This window comes from Gopherus flavomarginatus, chromosome 6 (genome assembly GCF_025201925.1).
Source record: "Gopherus flavomarginatus isolate rGopFla2 chromosome 6, rGopFla2.mat.asm, whole genome shotgun sequence".
Taxonomy (NCBI): domain Eukaryota; kingdom Metazoa; phylum Chordata; order Testudines; family Testudinidae; genus Gopherus; species Gopherus flavomarginatus.
In genome coordinates, this window is record NC_066622.1 from 43,399,237 (window position 1) to 43,412,830 (window position 13,594).

General features: G+C 41.5%; 1 protein-coding gene across 4 annotated transcripts in view; it reads left to right on the forward strand.

Annotated features, from left to right (window-relative positions):
* Positions 1-4,278: 4,278 nt before the first annotated feature.
* Positions 4,279-13,594, forward strand: part of SFMBT1 (Scm like with four mbt domains 1) — a 135,302-nt gene continuing 125,986 nt past the window's right edge. For 2 of the 4 annotated variants that reach the window (XR_007774994.1, XM_050957753.1), the window contains exon 1: positions 4,290-4,359. The gene's annotated coding sequence lies outside the window, so the exon portion shown is untranslated. Of the gene's footprint in view, positions 4,360-7,648; positions 7,691-13,594 lie in introns of those variants that run through there. The other 2 variants (XM_050957754.1, XM_050957756.1) reach the window with 2 other exon arrangements.

The following is a 13,594-nucleotide window of genomic DNA, read 5'->3' on the forward strand; positions in this document are numbered from 1 at the left end:
TATTGTTCTGGCTGGTTCTTTCTAGCTGTTTTTGTCACTGAGCTAATGTGGCTGGAGTGGAGAGAGGGGTGGGGCCACATGAGTCTTGAGGCCCTCCACTATCCAATTCTGATTCTGAGGATACTGTGGAAGGGTAAACAGAACAGTGTCTCTGCTTCCCCCTGCTCCATTGGTATAGCTTTATCTGCTTCAGCATGAATGCTCTCCTACTAAGATTGATTTATATGTGAAGGCTGAACTGAATTGCTGATGCAAAAGAGACATGTCTTGGTAAGAATTGGCCCCTAATGTCAACATTGCAAAAGTAACCATCACATCTGGCACCTATTGGGATTTTTGCTGGCAGTGTCACTGACCAGGCCAATGAAGAAAACCATACGAATTGCACTTGCCTCTAAATGTGGCCTTTGTCGGTGCTGAAGTATGTTGAAGGTGCATTGTGGGAGAAATGTATGCTACTGCAGAATGTGCAGGAGCAGGATATGGCACAAAATTGCTTTTACCAGGCCCAATCTTGCAGTACTTAATTAAATGAGTCTTCCACTCACTTGAACCAGGTAACTAAACTTGTAAACTAATTATTTTAATAAATATTAAATTGGATATACATAACTAAAAGAAAGTAACTGACCCAGGGTTTCACTGGCAATGTTTCTGATCCTGCAGACACTTGAACTTTTTGTGCAGTTGAATACTCCTGCTGAACTGAGTAGGAGTACTCAACTGCATGAAGTTACGCTTATGCACACAGTTACATGCATGATTGAAACCTAAATCTTAATACCATGTTCAACATGATGCATCATTTGATATAGGCTTGAGCTTACTATCTCTGCTTCCAAAACTTCTGTTGAAGTTAGTGGGGCTTCTGGATATTTATGGATTTCAGACTTGTGCCATAATATGTAACTTAAACAAATTTAAGATGCATTGATATTTAGGAACATTAACAAAAGTGTAGTAAGTGCTCAAACATTTTTTCCATTCCTTTATAATGGAAGTTTTGCCTAAGCATAGCCTACAGGTGCTGGCATTTGTTTGGAGAATTTTTGAATGACTTTCGGTTACTCCACAGCCTGAACGGCATGTTGACAGACTCCAAGAAATTGCTTCATTTATTATGATGAAAGGACAAAAGGATATGTTGGGTGTCTCATTAGTTATTTAATGTTCATGTGGCCTGCCAAGATAAATACAGAGAGTTAGGACAAAATCAGGAGCACTTTCTAGTCACTTAAAGTAATTAGCAACAAAGAGTCCTGTGGCACCTTATAGACTAACAGATGTATTGGAACATAAGCTTTCGTTGGTGAATACCCACTTCGTTGGATGCATCCGACGAAGTAAGCTTATGCTCCAATACATCTGTTAATCTATAAGGTGCCACAGGACTCTTTGTCGCGTTTTACAGATCCAGACTAACATAGCTACCCCTCTGATACTTAAAGTCATTAGCTGAACATGTGTTACTCCTAAATGTTGTTCATGGTCTTAAAAATATTGTGTTTTATTTTGGAAGATGTCTTTATTGTTTAACTTCATAGAAAGGATTACTACTTAGTATTGTCATTGAAGCAAAGGTAGCACTTGCATTAGCAAAATAGGAGGACTGTTTGCATAGGTTCAGTGGTTCATTTTTTAAAATATTAAACATACTTTGGAAACTTGAATGATCAATATTTTATTGCATGCTTATTTCATTTTAAATTTCTGCATGCTTTTAAACTGGCTTCAGGCTAGTTAGGTTGTATCATCTGCTTGCCAGCCAAAGAAGAGAATCATGAACAAAAATACCATACATCAAGGAGAGCCTGTATGAATTGCCACTTGTTTTTAACAGTTGTTAAAGCCAGCATAATGAGCTACTGATGCTTTTTCTATTGAGGAAGTTGTGGAGAAACAATTTAAATGTGATATTTAATATTTAGGTGCATGCTATCCGATATTAGAATTAAACCAGAACAGTAAGAGACTGAAAGTACCAAATACTGAAGTCTTAATTGACCACAGGTCAAAAACCGCTCATGAAGATTTTATACTGCAGACTCTTCAAGTTTTGCTCACAGGTCCTAAATTGATATGGAGAGACTACCCTCTAGTGGCCAGATAGAGTATTTCACTCTCCGGTCACTTATTTCTATGCTTTACAGGAAGAAAAATTATGCATGCTGCAGCCCAATATCTAGAAGTGTTTGTAATAAGCATGAAATTGAATTGAAGTGAGATAAGGTAGGCCTTTTCTCACTTAACACCTTCGCCACTCCTGGGGATAGCTTTCACTTAGCTTTGCTTATGCTAAATGTGAGTTTTCCCAAGATGAGGCAGAGGCAGTGAGACACAGGTCCTCTTGTTCAATCTTGGTGCTTCGGGTTTTTTAATGTGAAATAATCTTTACATATCCAAAAAAAGAAAGAAAGCATTTAGTTAACTATGTTCCAACTCTTTCCAGCAGCAGATTCTTTAAGTATTTTCATGTGTTAGTCAAGGTGTCTATGGAAATTTTTTTTAACCAAAGGGTATTGCCTTTGCTAGTTGGTTATCAAAATTCCCCTTGGGGAAGAAAATTCCATTTTATATAAAATATGTATCTGGAATAATTTGATTTCACTGTATATCTCATACCTCTCCTTTGAAAGAATAAAGAACACCATACATTTTGCCCCTTGGATACCTAATTATCCTGTTCATGCTTACATTTGTTCTTCCTGTCTGGAGTTCCAGCACTGTTTGGTCTGTGTATTTCTTGGCACATCTCTGCTTCAGGGACAGATGATAATAGTTTATTCTGTTCCGTGTGTCTTTCACCTCTGAACACTTATTTTAATATGCTATCAACTGATGTCAACCATAATGGGATGAATATATATAAAATGCATATTTCCCTAGTAAATGTTAAAATGTTTCCTAAACACTGACACGGGTAGCTTCCATTCTGCACATTATTTAAGGCGATTTGATATTTCCAAACACTGCACTAGTGCGATTCATTCAATGGAATGTGCTAACGAACGGGGCAGATACTAGAATAAAAGCCGTGTGTTTTCAGTAATATGGATGTGTAAAGTATTTAAAACCAATTCTTAAAGAGCATGCAGTTAAGTCAGTGAAGCTGGGATTTAGATGGACAATGTCTTCTTTCTTGGGCAACGTGGTGAAATCCAAAGTAAAACTGGATCTAGGATTTAGCTTCCACTTTTTTCTAATGGAATTCTGAAGATTATTTTCCACTAGGAGTTCAAATACTTCTTGCCTGCATTAGTCTCCCTGCCTAAGTCGCTTGTGCGCTGTGGAAGTCGATTGCTTTTCCACCCTTCCCTCATTGCACAGGCATCTGGCCATGAGGATCTTGGTCTTGCACAATACGCTTCCTTTTTCTTCCTGTTTTATATGGTGCTTCGGTGCTTTTATCGGGGGTTAAAAATAACGTACGCTCTCTTTCTGCCTACTCTTTTCAAAAGAGTAGATCAATTTAGGGCCCGCCCCTGTAATCTACTCGCGGGAGCAATTGCTGCTGCACCGGGGCCTCCTTCCCGTGAAACCATGTCGGGAAATAAATCCGTGGGGTGTATTTTGTGTATGTTGGAGCCAGCTCTTGAGTGCCACCATTATGAACAATTCTGCATTCTGTTTTCTATTTAAAAAAACCAGATCGGACTTCTTTCAGTGAAACCAAGCGTCAGGGAGCAAACCCGGGCAGTAGAACATCAAAGGGAAGAGTGGGCGGGGGGGGAAGGGGGGGGGGAAGATCTGTGTGTGTCTTGGTATCGAACGGAATGCACCGTGTTTCCTTGCTGGGGACAAAGTCATGCAATGAAGAGACGAGGTCGGGTGAAAGGCTCTGGGGGGCATGTGTCACACACATCCACCCCTCTCTGTTAATTGACCCCTCGGAGCGTGGCTGAGAGCTGGATCTCAGTGGGTTAAAATGGGGCACCCCTTAGCCTTTTTTTGCCTTTACCCCCGTGTCTACGGCGCCTTGCTCCCCAGGAGGCAGGTGCGGGGCAAAGCCTGGGCTCACGCCGCAGGGAACGGGTGCTAGGGCGGGGGATGCCCAACAGCGAACAGCTGCCGAAAGTCCTCCTGTGCTGGACGAGGCGTAAGGCTGCCTGGCCCAGGCGGCCGGTGCCGGCGCAGGTGGGTGCCGGTGCCCGTCCCCACCCCGCGCAAAGCTCAGCAAGTCGCTGCGCAGGGGCGTCTGAGCGCCCGAAAAGCCGGGAGGGAGGGGAAGGCAGAAGGGGGGAGGTGGCGGGCGCATGCGCTCCGCGTGGCCGTGCCATATTGGAATGAGGCGGCGAGCGGAGCGCCGGAGAGCCCGAGCCCCGGCAGCTAGCGGCGCAGGGCTGGAAAAACTCGCCGCAGGTAAGGCGGGCGCCGGCCGAGCCCCCCCGCGCGCGGAGCGGGGCCGGCCGCAGCTGCTGGGCGCGTTTTGCCGGCCGCTTGCGGGCCCCGCCGGCTTTTTCTCGCCTCCCGAAGTTTTGCTGCGGGAGGCGGCCAGGCAGGGCGGCAGGCGCAGCGCAGGGAGGAGGGAGCGGCGAGCGCGGCTCCCGGAGAGATGCGCGGGCCGGAGAGGGGCCGCTGCGGATGCGCCAGCCCCGCGCGCAGCGGGCGGCCCCGCAACTCCCCGCAAAAGTCGCCGCGCGCACGGGCGCGCCGGCCGCAGGGGAGGGGGACTGGGGAGCCGGCTGAAGCTCCAGAGGAGGCGACCGGCAGCGCGCCCCTTGGCGAAGGGAGACCGCGCCGCGGGGGCGGCTGCCGCTTGCCAAAGTTCCCCCTCGGGGTTGGGGCTGTGCTTGTTCTCTGCCCCGGCCTCGCGCGGGGAGCCTTCCATGCGGGGGCTGGGTCTCTCCGCTGCTGCCCGGCCACTCTCACCTAAAGCCCTGGCCCTATTTCTGCTCTGCAGACTGGGGGGCGCGAGAAGGCTGGCGGGGGGCTCAGTCCCGCTGGAGGTAATTACCCCCCCCCCGCACACTCTAACTTTGTGCGGCGGTGTGTTTTTAGTTCAGCCTGAACTCAGGTAGTTTGTCCCCCTTCTGCTCGTTCCAAATAATTAAGTTAGATAATTAAAAACGTGATCTGTCCTAGTTGTCCCACTCCTTCCCCCCCGACAAAATGGTGTGTGAAAGGGGCTCTTTAAATGCGGAGATATTTTGATACCCCGCCCCACCCCCTGAAGAACAGCAGTGCAATATGCCGTGGGGCCGCGCTGTTCATGTGTCTTACAGTCGGCTAGTGCATCGCTCCCGGGCTGAGACGAGTTCCACGGGGATCAGTGGGCACTGCCCCACACCGTGAATTGGCCTTTAAATCACTGACACGGAGGTCATTGCTTTTATTCTGTGGCGAGAGCGGCAGAAGCCGCATCTGCAGATTCCAGTTGTTTTGGTAAATGTTGTTTCAATTGCAGAGTTATATGAGGCCTCCCCTCCCCCCAGAATGTAGGAACTGCTGGCAGCTCCCTCAGGACTTTGCACTGTGTTTAAAAACAATACTGTTCTTACTGCCTTCCCATTTTATATTTTGCTGCGTCTCCCCAACCCCCTTTTCTTTCACTAACGAGATGTGCTCAAGAAAACAGGATCTTTGTTTCTTTAGGAATTCATCTGCCTTGGTAGCATATTCTACCCCTGAAGTGGTAAATCCTCCATTTGTGGCACAAGCAGTTGGTTATTGTGGAGATTATGATGCCATAGGACTCAAACTTCACTTTAGGGGAATAAGATAGAGGGACAACAAAAGTAAACTGGCGAGGAGAAAATGTGACAGAAGCACAGTTGTTCCTAAATGGGAAAGATTCTGAAAGTTTTCCATAGACAGCAGCAGCTCTTATTATCCTCCTCTCTTACCCCCCCCCCCAAAAAAAAATTCTTGTCTGGGGTATGGGAAGGAGTCTAGGGTAGAAATAGGGTAAGGAAAAGAAAAACAAGCTGGCAGTGACTGTGAGTTTTTAACAAGGTGGGCTATTAATATCCCACAAGGCCTTCCTTTAGACTACATAATAGGCCAGGGTGATGGCTGTTTAATGGTCCCATGTGGGCTTTAGTGGAATGATTACATGTACTTTGGAGAAACTTGTTGTCATCATAAAAGATTATTAAAAACAGTAACATTCATGTCTGATAGTTTTACCCACTTTGACAGTAGAATTCTAATGTAAGATGTTTTAGTGGTTTTTGTAGTGAAGAAAAAAGGCCTACATTGCTACTTCTCTTATGTCAGTTCCCTCCAGGGAGCTTGTTGCTGTCAGTAGCCTGGGAGGTTACCATAGTGAACATTTTAGTAATCCAGAATGTAAGGTGTATGATTCTGAAATCACTGGAAAAACTAAGATCTATTTTCAAGTTATAAAGATAGCTTTGTACTGCAACATACAGTAGATTTCTGGTGAATGTGGATTAGTTGGTTAGCAGCTGGCTTCTAATGACAAAGAATAAAAGTTTGTAAACTCTCCAAAAGCAGGGAATATCATTTATTGCTTGTATAGCACCTAGTACAATGGAGCCCTGACTTAGTTAAGGCCTATAGTGTTACTGCAATATAATCATTCTTTGAAGTAAAGTAAATCAGTGTAAGATGGCAGTAAATTGTGAATATTTTGAGGGATCCACTTACAGTTGATGTTCTAGCCATAATCTTTACGATTTGAAGTGTTAAATATGCATTATAAAATGATCTGCTACAGAAACACATCTGTTTGCCTCTTTCCTTAATTCCAGTTTGCTTAGGTTTTGCAAAATAATTCTATTTTGCTGTGATTGGTTTCTTGCCACTCTGGTTGGACGATGAGAATGTGATCTGTCTCTTCCAGCACCATTATTAGTGGAGTAATAGAAGAGAGACTTGAAACAACTTAGGCTTCAGTGCTTGTAAAACTGAAGGAGCTCACCTCAAACACCTTTTATGGTTTGTTTTACTTTAAAATGAAAGGGTGAGGAGAAGGCAGTTTACTAATTTTTAGTTGACTTTTTTGCTGAGTGACTTAATTTCACTGGACAGAACAGTGAAGTGTTCCATGGCCCTAAAGCTGGTGCACAGATTTCACCACAGGAAAAATACTGCAATGAATAAATAACAGAACTAGAGCGACTGACTTAGTAATTATTGATCCATCACTTTTATGCTTCTTCATTGACTTCCTACTGTTGAATTACCTTATCTGATTCTTTAAATGAACAATTGTTTAGTAGACTGCTGATTTTACAGCATGGGGAAAATAGTGTGTAAGGAAACAAGCTAGCACCTGACGGTATTCTTGGTTGGATGCTCTGATTGTTATATTCTCTGCACCTTTTCGGTGCCTTGCATCTGAGGTTTTCAAAGGGCTTTACAAAGAATTGATCCTCTCAATTGTTGCCAGTCAAGGATTTTATTAATATTTTACAGATAGTTTTTGGTGGTGGTATGTTCCTCTGCAAACCAGGGGCAGATCTAAGAATAGCAGCCTGTTTTTTTGATTTTCAGTCCCTGTGCCCTTCCATACACTCCTTTTCCAAATCCGTAGTGTTCCACTCTTGCAAGTCACTTGTCATTTCACAGCACTGCTTCTGTTTACTACATTCTGCCATAGTAACATGCTGCTATGATGCGAACATTAATACTGTCACCTTCTGGTAGCCAGACATAAGTAACCAGACTTAAAGTAATGCAGTCCAAAGGATTGGGAGCTTATTTACATGAGCATGTTCTTACTGAAGTCAGTTAAGTAAACTTACTAAAATGTGCTGTAAATGCAGGAAAAATTTAACATGGGGAAAGTATTATGTGAGGTCATATTAGAAATTCCTTCTCGCACATCTAAACATCAATCTTACTATGTAACTGAAATTCTTGTCATACGTGATCTTCCTGTATCAGTTAGCACTGCTAACAATAATTCTAACACTACAGAAGAATAGGTAGATTGTCTTGTTATCCTTCAAGTTTATTGTTTAAAACCTGAAAAGGGAAATGACCACTAGGTAGTTTTCTTTTCAGGTGCATATTTTCATAGTAAGATAACGTAAATTAATTATATACGATACAGAGGCTTTTACCTGTCATGTGTCTTCTGTTACAAGCATGCGTTTAATAAGAGAAGTTAAAATTACAGACTTGTACGGGTTATGAGGAAGTGAAGTGTTTAGACACTATACATCTAATGTAGCTATGTGGAATAGCAAACAGGGATACTACTTGATGTCTAATGGATTTTAAATATTTGCCTGGTTGTGGTTTGGAGCAGTAGCATGTTTCTGTGCTAGACTGGTGGTGGACTTCAGTTTCTTCCGTTTATTTTGTTTTTCCTCCAGAGCTGCTGGAATATGGTTGTAAAGTTAGAGAGGGACTCGACTAGTTTTAGGCCCCTAATTTAGATGTGATGGGCTTTTGTTTGTTTTCAAGGATTTTTACAAAATACAATAGATCTTAATCTAAACAAGCTTTAAGTAAAAACATAATGTTCCTGACTCTTTCTGAAGACCAACATTGTATTAATAAATAGGATCCTGAACGTGAAACTCATTAGTCCACTTTTTCCAAACTGAGTAAAGGTGAAAAGAAAATATCATTTTTTAAATTTAAATCTTTAATCTCATTTTAGTAACACAAGCGAAGATGTGCTTTTAAAACTGAGTTTCATATGACTGACAACTTAATCCGTAAGTTACTCTATTTTCACAAATATGAGACAAATATTGTAAAAATGTACAAAAGAGGTATCAAAGTGTAACTTCCATGCTTTACTGCTCAGTGAGCAATGTGGGTTCCAACGGCACAAAATATATAAAGTCTGTACTGTTCACTTCACATTAAAATGGTGTGTAAGATGCATTTTGGTCCATAAAACTGTCAGCCAAATCGAACAAAAGGGAGGGAAAATCAACGCACTTGCAGAGCAAAAGAGAAATCAATGTTCTCAAAGCACTTTTTTTTTAAAAAACAAGCTTAACTTATGATGAGTGAGGTCATAGTTCTAAAACTTACTCTGAAGCTTGCAAAGAAATATCCCTCCTGAAGTACATGACATTGAGTACTACTGTAGGAATGCTACAGTGCATTCTTAATGGCATAATTTATGGGAACCCACTATTTAAAAATTTAAAAAGTGACAATCTTTTAGACAGTGTGATCTGAGTATAGGTCAGAACCAGAATTTCCTGAATTTTAATTTCATCTTTAGCAATGACTCTCTATGTGGCACTGTGAAGCTGCTTATTTCCTGTCTATTTCAACATATGTAATATTAGGGCTATGCTCATATGATTAATGTGTGGATTAGTGTTTGTGAAACACTTTGAAGTTGTAAAGTGCAATATAAGTGCTAAGCGGTGGTAACTTTATACTTCACTGTTTATTTTTTTCACTACTGAAGTAATACCTAGAGTCACCAATCAGGATTGCAGGGCACTGTGCTAGGCACAGTACAGACAAAACTTAAAAAATAATCCCTGCAAAGAGTGACTGGCAATGTGACTGTTAGTATACAGCAACAAGAGAGCATGATCAAGGCTTGCAAGAATTGAATCTTTCTAAAGTGTACTTTAAAAACACTAAGATTTCAGCTTTCTCAAGCCTTATGTATTTATTGATAATTAACATAGCTGTGTGTACGGCCGCTAACTTTCTGCTGCAGTGAGTACTGTTGGTATGTAGTGCAATGACTGCACATCAGCTTTTGAGGGATACTTTCCTCTTAGGCTAAAAAGGAGGTCCCTAAATTTTCACTCTTTAACAAAAATTTCTTATTGTAACTGCCAACTTTCGGCAGAAATAACCCTGGTAAATGAACCTGGTTGCAGCTAATTGGTTATTAACACTATAACTAGCAACTGACTAGTATAAATCTTAACAATTTGTGGGGGTTAAATGGACCATAAGCAGTCCTTTGCTCTCTGTTTGGGTCACCCTTGGCAAGAACTTGCTGGTATTCATAGTCACTGTTAGTACTACTGCGCCACTTCATTTATAGTGGTTTGGTTTTATTTGCTATTACATTTTTAGGACATTCTTTTTCACTACAGAAACAACCTCCTTTCTTCAGAGACATCAGTTAGAAGGGATTTTCCTTTATAAGAAAGAGATGAATCTGATGTTATCTGGAAAGGATGTGGCTATCAAACCAACTTTATATTCTGTGTGTGTGCGCAGATGCAAGGTGGAAAAGAGAGAGAGATCTTGGCTTTTAGAACTAAATCCTATGCAGTGCTGAGCATTCTCGTCTCCCATTTTAGTTGATAGGAATTGAGGGCTCTCAGTGTGCCTCAAGAGCACCTATCTTGGAGGATTGGGTCTTCGGTGTGAAAATAAGAGTAGAAATTGTGGAATTTGGTAGAAAAAAATCCAGCAGGCTCTTGATGTTTGTGTCATTACTATTATTTTCCAGGAGTGGAGGTGAGTGAAGCAGGAATGCTGCAGTAGATAATTTTTGGGGAACAGTGTTGAATTAATGTAATCTCAAGACTTCCCTTCTTTTGGGAACAGAAGTGAATTCTGTAAATGGCATGTTCAGAATGCAATTGAGTTGGAAAGTGAAGACACTTTCCCATAATGTTGTCATGCACCGTCATAACTGATGTCATGTTTCACTCCAGAGGTGGTTGTTTCTCAGCTTTGGGTTCAGTAGTTTTTCAGTGTGTGTAATGTCAATTTCTAAGTGTCCTTTGGGATTTGAGGTGTCAAATGTAAGATTTTTTTTATTCTCTAAAAAGAGCTTGAATGCATAGCGATAAAGTGTCCTCCTAAGAGAAATATTTATAAAGGATTATCTAGGTACTTGAAAATTGGGAGTTGAATTGTGAAGGTTCATATATGGTCCAAATTCATCCTTAGAGTAATTCCGTTAAATGCATTGCTTTTTTCATTAGAAGCAATTACAATTCATGTTTAGAAATACATTTAAGGGCTATTGCATTTTGGAAGCAATTTATATAAAGTTTAGTGATGGCTTAATTCAGAATTTCTGCTGGCAAGCTGCCTTACTCTGTAAAGACTTGTCTAAACTAGGGACATTTCACAAGTTTCCCAATCTTGCCAACACTGTTTCTCTTGCAGGGAGGCTGCCACTGGCTTTCATGACCAGATTTACTCTGGAAAAGGTTAGATGATACAGTGCATAAAAAACAGCTGCCTTTCTAAATTTTAACTCTTCTATATCGCAAGCCTGAGCAAAACAAATAAACACTTTCACTTTTTCTAATATCTAACTCTATGTGGCAGAATATCTAAAGGATACAAAGCCTACTGCAATAAGATATACTACATAGTTGCACACTATCTCATAAAGAACTAACCAAATACTAAGAATCTGAGAATATAAAAATAGGTGCACAACTTCTCACGAAACACTGTTGGACATGTGTGTTGCAGTTTGGCCCAATCACCTCCTCAGTATGAGATACAGCAATGTTACACAAACTTCAGCAGAGAAATAATTGAAGAAAGCAAGTGTTCATTTTATGGTTAACTCGGTTTAGTGTGACTCATGAGTGCTAAAATTGCCTAACAAATAAAACTCAGAACCAAAGTAGGAACAGTTAATCATAGAACACTAATTGGCCAGTTGGACAGGATGTGAACTCTCTTTAACTCATTAAGATTTGAGGCCTGTCTTTCCAAGTATCTCTTCCAACCTTTAAGGTGATTGTGATGGGGTCCCCTGGGGACTGCTGTGCCCCCTAAACTCTCCAGCCTGGGCTGTCTCTCACAATGCCTTACTAGTGACGAGCAGCAAACCCTCTAGAAGCTGTTATCACTCAGCACAACAGCATGTGGCACCCCACACTCACCTAGATTGTATGAATGCTCCCAGAACCACTCATGAATCAGGCAGGGAAAGGCACTAGCCAAATCCCCGCAGCTCCCAGCACTGTACCTCAGGGGGCAGTGCAAATTTAGTAATTGGTTTGCCACTTCATCTATGGAAAGAGGTTATACACCAGCCTTTGTAAACCTGAGCAGTTTTATCGCACACTTCGTACAAACTCACTGGTAAAGGTAAACAGTTAAAGAAGTTTGATAAAAGATTACAAGTAATAGGCAAAAAGTCAGAGTTAGTTACCAAAATAAAATATAAGCACACAGTCTAAACTCTCAACCCTGTTACACTGGGCAGTATCTAGATAATCAATTTTTCTCACCCTACTGGATATTGGGCTCCTTAATATAGATTTGTCCCTTAAATCTTGGCCAGTCTCCTCTATTGGAATCTCAAGTCTTCAGTGTTCTTGTTGCTTTCAGCATAGTGCGGACAGAAGAAAAGCGAAGCATGGGCCTGTTGTGTTCTGTTTTATAGCCTCAGTCCCATGTGCTTGGGGAACACACAAGTCCAGGCATGTCTGGTGGGCATTACTGAGTCTTTAGGCTAGCTTGACCAATTCCCCTGGTGCGGCCTCCTGCAGGTGAGTCACCGAATTGTAGCTCCATTGCTGGACAATGGTTGTTTGACACCCTGCCTGGGCATTGGTTACTGTCCTTGCTGTTGCCTCTGGGGAGCTGATATCTGTCTGTCTGATTCCCCAAAATACAGCATGTTTAGTGACAACTATTACAACAGAATTCTCAAAGCTTCATTTACATGAATGATATACATATATGGGTAGAAAAATGTCTTTCAGCAAATCAGGAGTACTTGTGACACCTTAAAGACTAACAAATGTATTGAAATAAATTTGTTAGTCTCTAAAGTGCCACAAGTACTCCTGTTCTTTTTGCGGATACAGACTAACACAGCTGCTACTCTGAAACCTTTCAGCAGATCGTAACCTTTCCCCTGATACCTTACAAAGCATTCTTTATATGTAAGATCATGATTATATAAAAATGAGGAAAATGGGGGTTAGAGGATGCTCCCCAAGGTATAGAAAGTTACAGTGATATATTTATTTTTTGTTCCTGCTGCCTTTCAAATCTGATGCAACAAAGTTATTGGTGTGGTGCTTTGGTCTATCATCCCAACAAATTGCCTTGAGCCCCCCAGAGCAGGTTACTGCTTCTGTAGTATTGGTACTGTAGAATGTAGATATTAAAAGTCACAGTTTCACTTAATTGTTTCACTTGGCAAATGCAAAAACATTGGCTTATAACAATTGTATACAAACTATATACTGTATCTATGGCAAAAATATCATCATGGAATGTTTCCAAATGGTCATCTCTTCAGAAAGTGAAACTAATAAATTGGACTGCTTCAGGGAATTTTCCAAATGTATTTCAGAGTCCATAGACTGCTGGTCTAGGAATTCAGAATCAGCTCCTGTAGAGGGATAAGTACATCCAGTCATGAAGGAAAAAAACCTTACTTCTGAGAAATTGGATTTTGGTGTACTGTTGAATATTTTCTGCTCTCTACTTAACTCTTCTCAAACTCTTACTTTTATAGTGGGCCCAAGGGTTCTCACAACAATTTTTTGGCGGCCTCGGAGTGCAGCCGCCAACTCTCACTGGTGGCTGCACTGACACTTTTTCCTAAAATACTTAATTAACTTTAGGAAAAACAATTAAGTATGCACAGATACACATCCAAATCATTGTAATTTATATTTGTAGGGTTTTTTTTTTTTTGTCAGACTCAATAATAAAAATAATGCTGCCTCCCCATTCGGGAGTGATATTTGTATTAGGG